Source organism: Limulus polyphemus, unplaced genomic scaffold (genome assembly GCF_000517525.1).
Source record: "Limulus polyphemus unplaced genomic scaffold, Limulus_polyphemus-2.1.2 Scaffold2801, whole genome shotgun sequence".
NCBI lineage: Eukaryota > Metazoa > Arthropoda > Merostomata > Xiphosura > Limulidae > Limulus > Limulus polyphemus.
In genome coordinates, this window is record NW_013668411.1 from 84,984 (window position 1) to 98,960 (window position 13,977).

Here is a 13,977-nt window from a genome sequence, read left to right on the forward strand (position 1 = left end):
AGGGCGAGCATGTTTAGCAGGACGGGGATTCGAACCCGCGACCCTCAGATTGTGAGTCGAGCGCCTTATCCACCTGGCCAAGAGCTACAAAAGGCATCAATGCAGTGAAATTTGCAAAAGAAAAGATAGCTGAAGGACAGTTCCTGCTTATGCTGCATCAAAGACTTATCTGCTCCATCCTGTATTATATACTACTGATGTCAGTGTAAGTGCTACAGAACTAGATAAGTTTGAAAAGATAAAAAGCATCTATTTAATACTGGTAATGAAATGTACTTCATTCATTCCATTAAGATCACATTACACTCCACAAGCCTCAGCAGCATCACAGAGTAGCAACAGCACTTTGAAGTAAACTCTTCACTAGGGCTTTACAGTGTAAATACCATGCACTTTATCACTGAGCCACTGCCTTTTTCACTTGGAAAATTCCAACTTCACAATGACTCTACAGACACCAATCAAGTAGGAGATTACCTAAAACGTTCTTCATTATACATTAATGGATGGGAAAGTGCTATATAATCACTGTTCAAATAACTGGCACAAGCATGTAGGCTCCAATTGGATATGAGGAAATCAGCCTTTAGAGAAAATGCATAGGTTGGAAGAGGGTGAAGTAGAACAGGCTTATAACAATCTAATTTAGTTAAAGACCACATTGAATGATCATCTATCAGCATAGCTCATGATGGTTCCTACACTACATATAGTGACAGAGCTGGTTGGGCATTTATCATCTTGAAGAGTAACAACATTCTTCATAAGTTTTTCCACATAAAAAACACAAGAACGGAGCTAGAAATAATAAAACAAGCTCTATTTAGGATTGTTGGCAGAAATGAACTACAAATAAACAGTGCCACCTCATAAACGTAAAACTTGCAATTGACTCACAGGTGCTACTGCATAAAATTCAGAGTAGTTGATCCCCAGAAGCACCCATATCAAATCTAACATAACTCTATCGGCAGGATATCGATTTTTTTGCACTAGAAAGGTGAAAATGGCAACCATGGAGGGTACTCATCGACTATCAGAAGAAATGAAACTGATGAAAAACAAAATATCATATTGTGTAAGAAGAAAAAGATGAGGAACAAACAGGGCAGTATACTACCAGAAAACTACCAGTAACTTGAAAGATTAATCACCTCTCTCCTACCTATTTTACAAAACATTTGTTTTGGGAAACTATAGCACCCTTCCTCTAGCAACTAACTTTTGGTTATTTGTAAAAAACACTTTAGAATCTTTGTCCTAAATACTTGATCAGGGTTTGTTGCATGGAGAGATAATGGTACCCCTTTCTGAGCTATTCATCTTTTTTTTGCATGTATTATTATAACATCACTAGTATGTGTGGCCTAGTGATTAGCATGCCTGACTGTGAATCTGAGGGTCCATAGTTCATATCCATGTGCTGAAAAATTGTGATTTGCACTTTGGGGCAATGTGTGTGTTATAAGTGTCATTCAAATACCACTATTTGATTAGAGTAGCTCACGAGTTGACAATCCTGAATTAAAATGGTTAATGTAGATAACCTTTGCATAGTTTTTTGTAAGTATCTGAAAAAAAGCTATCTGTCTTTTACTGCTAATATATAAAGATTTTAGATCCTTTCTTTTAACTACTGGTCTAGTGTTACTTGAATGGAGGCATTAAAGTATTGCCAACAATGGGTTGGTACAAAGCTCCATCTCTTCGGTAAATTGTAATTTTTTTGTAAACACACTTGGAAAACGTATTCCTACATTTAAGTGTGTGAAAATAGTACGAAAACAGTTTAAAAAATAAAATTTGAAATCTCACTGCATTTTGGTCCAAATATCCATTTTATCCTAGTCTTTCACTGCAACAAACTTTTAAAAGTTGTGATTACTAATCTATAAAAAGTATATTTGTGAAAGAAGTCATAGAAAGTTAAAAACCAAACAGAATAAAACTTCTAATGATATAATTAAAATGTTTTGTTCGAATGAGTTTCTCACTGTCAGTTATGTTATAATCTGTGGAAACTTGGTAGTGTTTAAACTGAATATTGATAATTTTGATCAGACATAATGACTGTTTTTTTGTTGTTGTTGTTGTTTTGTTTTAATATCACACAAAGCTACTTGAAGGCTTTCTGCACTAGTTGTCCTTAATTTTGAAGTGATAATCTAAAGGGAAAACATCTAGTCAACACCACCCTCCATGGGCTACTCTAATCAAATAGTAAGATTTCATTTTCACCCTTACAATGCATTTGTTGCACCAAAATGCAGGTGCAATTTTTATTTAGTGGTAATGGGACATGAACCACAGACCTACAGTTTATTATGCTAACAACTGGGCTGAGTTTGGCACCAATATTTGTAATGAGCAGAAATTAATAAAAATATCTATTGTTTTGGAAGATATCACAAATATTTTTTCTAATGGTAATTGTTAGTAGAAAAATATACTGCAGTTGACTTTCTAAATTTTCAATGCTCCTCATCAAACACACATAGCTTAAGATTTTTTATCACTTGAGCTGAAATGTATTAATTACAAAAATAACTTGGCTTTTTGCTAATGACTGATTTTAATAATTTACTTTTTAATTGCTTTGAGATTTACTCAATCAAGAATGTCCACTGTTGGGCCATAAAATGTATTTCTTACACACCACAAAGGTCAGTATAAGAAATAATTGAATATTATTGCAAAATCACCATGCCACTTATTTGATATCAAAGTGTTAGAAGACTCAGTAGAATAATTTTGATCCAGGTGTACTAGATATTATTGCTACAAATATATATGATATAGCTCACCTTTTTTCTTTTGCTTTTTTATGTTGTTATTACTATATTATTTAATCATTAAAATCATAAGAAAAGAATGTTTTGTCTAACATTCTTTTCTTATGTATTGCATTCTGTTCAGAACATCCTGCAGTAGTTTGTCATTAGCTAACATGTTTGTTTCTGGATTGAAGAAGAGAGTTTTCTCAAAACGTCAGTAAGAAAATACTTGAACAAATAAAACCTATAGTGTTTAAGGTGATTTGTCACCAAAAGTCAATTTTTTTTATTTTATTACCTTATATTTTTCTGTTTATATAAATTTGAATAACATTAGAAAAAAAGTAACCTGGGCACTTTTGAAAAGTGTACATTCCTTCATCATGATAAATGACCATTGTAAGTATATCTACCCTGGAATAACCTACTGGAGTGGTAGTGGGATGTGAGTCAGACTAGACAGGTTCTATGCCACCAAGGATATCTTACAGTTGGCAGAAAAACCCTGGATAAGTCCAATTGGCACCCAAATAATTATGTCAGTGACCATTTATTTTTGCAAAGAACAATAACAAATAAAATAAATGGAGAACAGGGACATTGGAAATTTAATGTCTATCTACTCAAACATACAGGCATCTCAGATACCATTAGTAATAAACTCATAGACTTCTTAAAACACATACCAACTGCAATAGCCATAACATCTGAATATGATCCAAAACTAATTGAATCAGTACAGGTAATCAAAGCAGAATTAAACAAACTATACAACCAAAAATTTGAAAATATAAGAAAAAGAAAAGTCGGAGAAAACTGGACAGTGAAGAAAAATTTCAAGTTACTTTTCCAAAGAGTTTACCAAAAGTAGACAGAAGTCCCATTATCTAATCGATAGCTCCAGAAACATGTTTTTAGATATACCCAACATGATAAAAATTGCATTAAAACATTATTCAGATTTATGTTCCCCAAAACCAGTGGAAAAAGAAAAATAGTAATCCATAACACAAAGCACTTAAAAGTTAAACACTAAAAATAGTAATAATCTTTCAGGCACAAAAGTGCTGGGAAGCAATAACAGTAATTTCAAATAATAAAACATCATGTCCAGATGGTTTGCCAAAAAATTCTATAAAAAATACTGGCCCATCTTTTGGCAACATGTTAAACAAGTGCTTGAATGATGGTGGATTACATCAGTCAGCTAATCTGCAGGACTATAGGTCCATTACCCTATGCAATGCAGATCATAAAATTCTAACAAAACATATAAGTAACAGAATTAAAAAGTAATAGCAAAATATGTTAGCATCAATGCATCATACATAGTAATACAACATTATTCAGAGATGTAATTCATGTTTGAATGAGTAAAAAAAAACCAATACATGCATCCAGGCAATTGACTGAGAGAAATTGTTTGACCACATCGACCAAGAATGCCACAAATGCTTCATTCCGCCCTCCTTTAGAATTTTTATCATTGATAAAAATTTAATCACCTAACCTATCTGTTTCCATTCCTCTCTCTTGTAGATTGAACAACACTTACAATAATTTTGCTATATCATATTTCATTGAACAATCTTTTAGTTCAGTAGCAATTACTACCTTTACTCATTAAGTATTACCACAATTCATTAGATAAATTCATTTAACATATAATAACATCATCTATTTAACTCATTGATGACATAATTCTCCAAGATTAGGCTTAACTAACAGTTATCTTTATATTATCCCATAATACATAGAATATACTTCACAACATCGAATAATACCTAATCAACTATGTAACCATAACACTAGTAATAATATTCAAATTAGCTTAACACTATTACAATTACATGCCAATACACTATATGCTAATACATTTATCCATTAAACCATAAAGTCACAATGATTACCTTATAAGTTGTTTAATATATTATATATTAAGAACTCATCTAACACTAAATAATAATAAAACACAGTAAATTGAAGACCATCATTAAAAAATCAAGCAATATCTTCTTTCTTCACTTCTTCTAGCTCTTCTTCTTGTTCTTGTTCTGCACCTTTGAATCTTCTAAAACTCGTGTCTAAGGAAGCGAAACACTGAACTGTCACTATTTATGATTAATTCATATAATATACAAGCCTTCCATTTGGCACAGTGTTCAAATGGTTGCACATGATAGTCACAGTAGATAGGATTCTCATGGGTTAGATACCTATACACCAGACATCCAAGATTTTCCAGGTTAACACATGTTACTCTTGTTAACCATGTTATGAATCTTGCTTTCTCCAATCCTTTGGAATAAAGTTTAGGATATGTATGGTACACATTGTGGCAAATTCATTATACTAACCTAATTTTATCTTCAGTTGCAACAATCAGTCTATGTCCTAATTAGATGGGTCACTGTCATTTAGTTCAACCACTTGAATAGCCTCTGAATAGGACAATCTTTTGTTACCTGGCTCTGTTCTTTTATTCTTTTTAAATTTGCACAGCCAATCTAATGTCCACAACTTTATCCAAGCCAATTTGTCTCGTTTATTTCATAATATACTTACTAGATCTACTTCTAACCATAATGCTATCATCACTGAATTAAATATCTTCCACTTATCTCACCTATTTCTGTCTGCTGTAGCTCGTAAACAATTTACATACTGTAGAAATTCCTTAATATTTAACTCTGCTCTTTTAGGGGCAAAATTTGATTTTCATCTAGTATACCTGTCAGCTCTTTAATATCTGCATCTACATTTATAGTTTGAATTAACTGTAATCCTTTTGTAGTTAATAATTATTTTAAATCTGTGATTTTCACATTTAACTGAGCTCCTGCATACTTAGTTTAACTCCTAAAATTTGAGAATACTGTTATCTCCTGACCATGTGCCAAACAATTTCTAGTTAATCTTAGGTATCCACTATCTCTTAGCTTAACTACTTTAGTCTGATACTCAAATTGATGTACATTTGATTTAGGGCACATTACTGATAAGGTTAGTTCATCTTTTACATTGAACAACCAAGTTCCTGGGGTCCTTGTTTATAGAAATAAAATGCTTTAGGGATAATTATTCTCTTTTCACATAACTCAGCTATTTTATCCTTAATCCCTGCAAATATTAGATAGTTACAAGTGACAATAGGTTCTGAATAAATTCCTGAAATAGGGCCACATACTCTGATGGGTCCCTCTATATATTTTATCATATCTTCCTCTGTCATTTCTAAATAAGTATGTTGATCACTTGAAACAGCAATGTATGGGTTTCATTTTCTACAGTTAAAACTAAGGAAAGGTTCAATGCTAATGGTAAGGGTACAATTCTATACAGTTTTGACATTCTATCAGTTGCTTTCAAGGGTATCTCTATAAAAAATTTTAAAGTATCCCTTACTGCAGCTGTCTTTACATCAGCCCATGTATAATACATGTAAATCTGATCACTATGTGTTGGGATTACAAATTGCAAGTGTGGAGGCAATCTTCTTTCAATTTCATCTAATACTCTTTCTAATTTACTCGGGATCAAAAAATATGAACTTAACTTTCTATTTGCAGCTATATACAGTGCTTGTACTAAGTTTGCTAACTCATTCCTGCTACTTCCTACATTAAAATATAACTGTTGTAAATTATTCTGAATCCTATTGTTGAAAACTAACATCTGAGCTCCTGCTTTATGAAGTTCAGTTTGTTCTTTTCTTGTATGTATTAATACATTAGTAACATTTACTAGTGCTCTAGATACTTTCCTAATCTCTTGGTCATGAGATCAATTGTCTGATTTACTTAATTCATTATAGTCGCCTGTTCACCTATTAAAAGAATCATTTCTCTAGATATGTCTCTGATGCTCTTCTTTTCTATTTAATTCTCGTATATCTTATGTGGTCGATGTTCTGAATAGAAATTTCAAAATTCTTCCACCTGCATTTATAAAACCATGTTTTTGTTGGTTTTGGTCTAATACCGATACACTATCTTTAATGTCTTTTAATTCTAATAATATATCACCTATCTCATCATGATATTGTATAACTAGCATTTTATCATTTTCAATTAACCCTTCCTGTAAGCTTCTTACTAATTTTAAGATAGCTGTCCCTAATATGTTATGCTATATGCCGTTACACTGTCTAACTTTTCCACACAAAAGCTAATGCAGGTAACAACATCAAACCACATCTTAAATGGTACTAGCTCTTCTTGTAACTGGACTAATAAACGAATGTACTGTAGAAATGGTACGTCTTCAACAATTATCCATTTATCTCCAGACAATATGAAATTTCCTTCTTCAACAAATACCATACTCACCTTATTTTCTACTGGAACAATACTTACATTCTGTCCATCCACATCTCCTACCATCAGTAACACAAAGATCCTGGTAAACCTACAGATATATCTCCTACTAATATGCATAATAAAATACTTGACAAACATAGATAATACATGTAATTATATACACATACAACTTATCCTACTCAACTTAGTTACAATTTCGTAAATAGTCAATCATGTTATTTACATATTATTTTAATTCTACATTGTATTTCTCTGGCACTATATAGGGACTCTGTGCAATAGGCTTACTGCTATTTAACACTATCTTGTGTTTAACCTTATTTGTACAACCATTAGGGTCATTTTCTCCTATAAATGTATCTCTATACTCTTTTAATAATGTTATGAAACCTTGTGTATGTCTCTTCTCTACATTTCCTATGATATAATCCCAATCTATCTTACTTTGTTGTGCCTGTCTCTTAGTATTTTCTACCTTATGCTGTCTCACTACAGCTAATTTTTCTGTACTACTAGCCTTACCTACCACTATATGTTTATATTCAACACTTGTATAGGCATCATCTCTCTTTTGGACACTTTACTAATACATGCAGCTATATAAACTCCTGCTTCTTCTATCTCTATAGGTTCAACTAACACTTCTTCATTACACTTAAAGTCATTTACTTTAGCTTCAACAATGAACTGACTTCTTGCAGGTACTTCAGTTACCTTAATTAATCTTACAGGTACTCTTTCTTTCAAACACTCCTGTTGGGATGCTCTGTTGCTTATGTCAGATATAAGTGTAGAGTCAGCTGAGGGACTTGATATTTCATTTCCCTGTTTTACAGTGTTATCTTCTATCATATTCTGCCTTACTTTACTATCACTTACTTTATTCTTTATTTTCTTACTACTACTACAACTATCACTTCTGCTAGGTTTAGAGCTTTTCTGCTTATTCTTATTCACTGGCTTTCTCTCTGAGCACTTAATATTCCTACCATGCCGACTTTGTCATGTATCACTACACTCTGGGAGATCAGTGCTTTTGTATTTTGATGGTTGATCCTTAGCCTCACTAATAATAGCATTCAGCATCTGACTATTAGCTATAGTCAGTGGGAAGGTATCATTTGTCTCAATTTTTGCACATAAGTCTGAAGGCATGAGTCTTTCAAAACTTAAGATTTCCATTTCAATGTGTAGCTTACCTCTGGCAAGAGATATTTCAGTGTTGTATCCCCATAAAAAACCCTGTCCTATAATACCACCTGTTTCTAAGTTTATCTGCTTACAGATGTAGAATGAGTGCTTTATCTCTAATTCTTCTATTTTAATATGAACATAATAATTACCTAGTGTCTTAACAGGATCTCCTGTTATTGATGTTAAAATACTTTTAGAAACTTCCTTCCAAGCATTATTCAGCAATTTCAGATTTTTATCTACTAATGCTGCACTTAGCAGTGAAGATTGAGCACATGTGTCAAACAATATCTGACATTCTATACCCTCTATTGCTACTAAAATTACTGGTGACACTTTATTAACACTACTTACACTCAACCTTTTATTCCATACTACTGGAACTACCTTTACTTTCACTCTGTAATCCCGGTGAGGATTATGTTTTTTGATTCTACAGTGACTGTAGGACTACTTTATTTCTAGGGAGCTTCCTTCTGAAAGTTCCAGCCTTTGAGCTTTTCTGTTTTCTACTTTTGGCAGACATCTGCAATTTATGGCTATGTGGCTGGCTATCGACCCATTTCTTTTCTGTTTCTGAAAACAGTTCTTTGCTACATGACCAACCTTGCCACAGTTAGAACACAGTTTCCCAATTTCTATATTATTCTATTATCTTTCCTACTAAATACTGAAAATCTGCAGTTTTATGCAGTTCATTGTAAACCCTAATATAAAGCTTTGTTTCTTTTGCTGTTCTCAGTCTCAAAATATCTGTTTTTTGAGCATTAGTCCTACCTGAAATTCTAGCAGCTTCATTTAAAGCATCTATAAAACCCTCAACATCCTTGTTGAGCCTGCCATGAAACAATGGTATAGTGCCCATTAAATGCATAGCACCACATGGACCTACTGATGCAGACTGATCTTCTGCAACTTCATAATTTACTTCAGCCCTTCTATCATGTCTAGGGCATGCACCACCCTCATCTGTAGTAGTATCTATATCAGCACAAGCAATATTCACGTACTCACAACTTATGTTCTACTTACACTACTGAAGACTGAATTACTTACTTCTACTATTTTCATTATTCTAACCAACCTATCATTAGTTACTCCAAAAATCCAGGAAGACTGCACCAATTGTAACAGGTGGTCATGTAGGCTAGTTGTTGTAGCTTCGACTTCACAACCAGTTACAATAGATTTATATTAAAACCAGGTATACAGTCGCGAGTGGAGTACACAAGTCACTAACTTGAGGAAGTTAAGAGTTAGAATAAAGAACTGACTGTGAGACTGAGATTCAAATATAATGACACTCTAATGGGCTATATCAAGATACATGGCTACATTGAAATTACCAAAAGTATCTTGTAACATATTAATATCAAAACTATCAAACTCATCCATTTTTGCTGGTAATTGTTCTTCAATTAAACTTTCTATAATGTCCAATAAATCACTCGACACTTGCAGTAAGTTGACAATTAACACATTGATTGAGATCTGCTCAGCCATATCTTAATATTAAACACTGTACTTCCAATCCTAACAATGTTATTCGATTCTAGAAAGAGATGTCAATAATTTACTTACACAGAGTTTACATCGAAAACATTGGACATTTGCAGCATAGTTGTAGACATAGCTTTCCACACTGAAGACTTCTTCACTCCTTTCTGGTCCTCGAAGAACTTTTCAGTACCAGAGAGAATTTCAATTCGCTGGAGTGAACTTAATTTTTCGGCCCCAAAACAGGAGTTCTTATACTGAATCTTTTTGATGTTCTTGCGACTTTCCAATTAGTGTACACATCTACCCACAATTAAGTCTGATACTTAATTGGTCGATTTTTGCAATCTCATTGCGATTCTCAGAACCAGAACCACTTGACCATTGGTTATAGATAATGACAGTAAATCAGTGGCCTAATTACTTGTACCTTTCCTTGCATTTTTTATATGGATCCTACAAAGTTCCAATGAATCCCTTTTTTAGTAATTTTGTCAAAGTTAATGTAAACTTTTCTCATAGCTTTCTCTCTGCCATGATAATGTCAGTCTGTAGTTAATGATCTCATGCTTAGTCTCTAATGAGGCTTTCATAAACATTCTCATGACCATGATAGCATTGGTTTATAAATATTATATACATCTACTTTGTTAATGTATCCTTGATCAACCTTTGTTACATATTTTCTCTTATGCATTCACTAAGTGTGCATTACAGTTCTTCTTATTGCATATATGTGTGGCACACATGTATCTTTTGTAATATGCATATTTTCTCAATACTTGAAGCATTTAAATTATGATGAAATGCCATAAATGCTTCAAAATGAGGCTGACAAAAAGCATAATTATAAAAAAGAATGTATGTTGTAGTTTACAAACAAATACCAGTCTTACATTAGTTACATGCAATATTGGATAAAACACAAACATCAAGAACAACACCTGAGAACTGATAATCAAAATTTAAGTAGAAATGTATGTAGCATAGTTAGAAAATATCCCTTTGAAAAGCAAGTTGTCTAACTAGCTTGGATGGGGATAACATAATTTTCAAAAATGAAAAGTGTCATAAAACAATGTGAAAAGGCAAAATATCTCATGGTTTGACATCTTTAGAGTCCCACATCTGCACATTCTATTGTGAAAATGTTTCATCAACAAAGTCATCACAATCAATTAATAGAATGTACAGTTCATGCTGATAGGTAATACATATCTTAATTTTTGTTGGAGTTGTTTACATCAGGATTTCTTTAATTTTCTAATTGTAACAATAATTACATTTTTGTATGTTTGCTGTTAAGCACAAAGCTATACAATGGGTTATCTGTACTCTGCTCACCATGGGTATCTAAAACCTACATTTCTTAGCATTGTAAGCCCTCAGACGTACTGCTAATCTACCAAGCAAAGGGGAACAATAATTATGGATCTATTACACCCAGTTTATACAATACAATGATCCTGCTTATTTCACAAATGAGACTTCTAGAAAATAAAAAAATATATAAGCATATCCTTATATAAACGTTTGCAAGGAATAAAAACAATGTAGTACTTCAATATCAAGGTCTGAAGCATATCATTAAACATTATTTTATGGCTCATAATATATATATATATATATAAATATTACTCAGATAATAAACAGGATATAGCCAAACATTTTTATCAAAATAGCTTTCAGATCCAGTACTAGAACTTTGATCATGGTCTCCTGATGACAAATTTATATGTTGAAAACAGTATCATATGGTAGAAGTATACAAAGATAGGAGAATGAGACCAAACTTACAATAAACATGTATGACTATGATAGTTTTACTTTATGCTAAAATTGAATTATAAAACAAAAATCAATCACACTAAACCAACCTGGATGAGATTCTTCAATAAAATAAAATTTTGTTCTACCAAAAATGTAACATCCAATGTACATATGTAGAGAAGTAGCATTATGAAAACTTTATTTAGTAATAGTTCACTAAAACCCAAAATATTAATTCATTAGTTTAAGTCCAATGTTAAAAATCACATTAAATCAAATAGTTCTAATATATTTTACTCCCCAATCTCTGTTCATACCTTAGATGTTGATCCAGTTTTAGTATGATGATGACCTCTTCAAACTGATAAGCTGGACTCTTCTTTTTTTGTTGCGAGACTCTAGATATTTTTTCACTGAGTGTTTCTGTGGCACAGCTGGTTGTTAGTAAGAGCAAATCTTTTACGTGAATTAAAGAGGCCAACATTTGCAGTCAAATGCAATATGTTTCCACCATGCAATCCCAACATGGGTAATGTTAATGTTGACATCAGAAAAATTGTGAAAAACACAGAAAAATCGAAAACTGTCTAAATCACTGCCTGGGATCTGCAAGTAGGTGTCTTTGTACCAAATCCCATGTAAATTGGCCAACATATGGTGGAATAATTGTAACAAAAACATGAAAGTATGCATTTTGTGGAATCTTGCCCCCCCCCCCCCTATAATAACCAAAAATGGGTAAGTCCACCATTTTTGTTTGGCAATGTGTGGGACCTGAAGAAAAGTATCTTCGTACCAAATCACATATAAATTGTTCAAAATATGGCCAAGTAATTGACCCCAAAATTGTGTTTTTTTGTGAGCTCTGACCTCCATAAAAAAAAAAGAGAGACTTAAAATGGGCAAATTCAACTTTTTTTGTGTGTCAAAGTATTGGGTGCATGAAAATTTATACTCGTGCTGATTTTAATCTTGATTGCAGTAAATATGACTACACAGGGCCCAAACATATATATTTTTGGGATGTTTGGCCTTTGACCCCATAAAATCCTTGAAAAAATCTAAATAAAAATAACTAAAAAGGTGTCTGGGTGTATTGGACCAAGATATAACCTTACCAAGTTTCAAGTCAATCCATTGAGAAATGCAGGAATGGTAGTCAATTGAAAAGAGTTTAGACAAAAAAGAAATAAGAAACAGTAGAAAAACAATATGTCTCTCTGTAGAGACATAATAATTAAAGTTGTCTTATTGATTTTCATACACTTTGATAGACAGAGACCTTTCTGATTTGCCAATGTATTTCTTACCACATTCCTGTTTTCATTGATACACTGATCCTTTTGTTTTTCTTTTGGTGTGGGATCTTTCACTTCGGTTCATATGTTTTGATGTCACACTAATGTTGTGTTTTCAAAAAATTCTTCACACACACTTTATAAAAGATTGGACACATAACGATTACAGATATACATAGGTGTCTTTTTTCATTGTTTTCTTCATATCTTCAAATGTCTCTAATGTCATGCAGTTTTAATACTTTTATCTGTCAAAGCTGGTGGACAGTATTAGAGACAAAGGTTGATTTTAATTTGACCTCTTCCTTTACGAACCACTGAGTACATATTTTCTCACCCATTCTGTTAATGAGTGTACCACTTCCAGTTTTATCAATATCAGGAAATTTGATAAGTCCAGGTAATTATTGGTTTTTTGGCACATTACTGTAATTACTCCACTAGTTTACCTTCTGTACATGCATAGTGTTGTATTATTGTACTTTTAAACAATCTACTGCAAATAATTCAAAGTCCAGTTCAATTAAATAATAACAGATTAATTCATTTCTTCCTTATCACTTTTGCAAGTTTAAACACCAATTTAACTCTTAGGCCATGGTCACAAATGACTAACTGCAAAACACGAATGTACAATCAACTTACTTGTACAATGTAACTCTTTATGCACAATAGCTAACACAGATACAAATAATATTAAAACACACCAACAGATTTACTCTATCAACTAGAAACAACTCTACTGTTTTCTTAAGTATCTTTTCGTTGATTCACTCTAGCCCAAATATATATATATGCCCTCCAATTTACTAGAAAACTTGACATTAAATCTCTAGAGTTTTCTAAGTATATTATTGAACCTTTTGATCTTAACATCATCTTACTATAATGGACGTAGCATGTAGGTCAGTATCTATGTATGTAACTAAAACTTCTGTGCCATCTTTTGAATGGCACCACAAACAAAAAGTTATAAAAATTTCACAGTTTGGGTATTCAAGATTCAGACAATTAGAAAAATAACTGTGGTATGTGCAACAACCATTTCTTTATAATAAAACACAATTTTAAATAAAAGTACTCTCCTCACAACAAGAAGACTTTCACTAGGATTGTTTGTTTGTT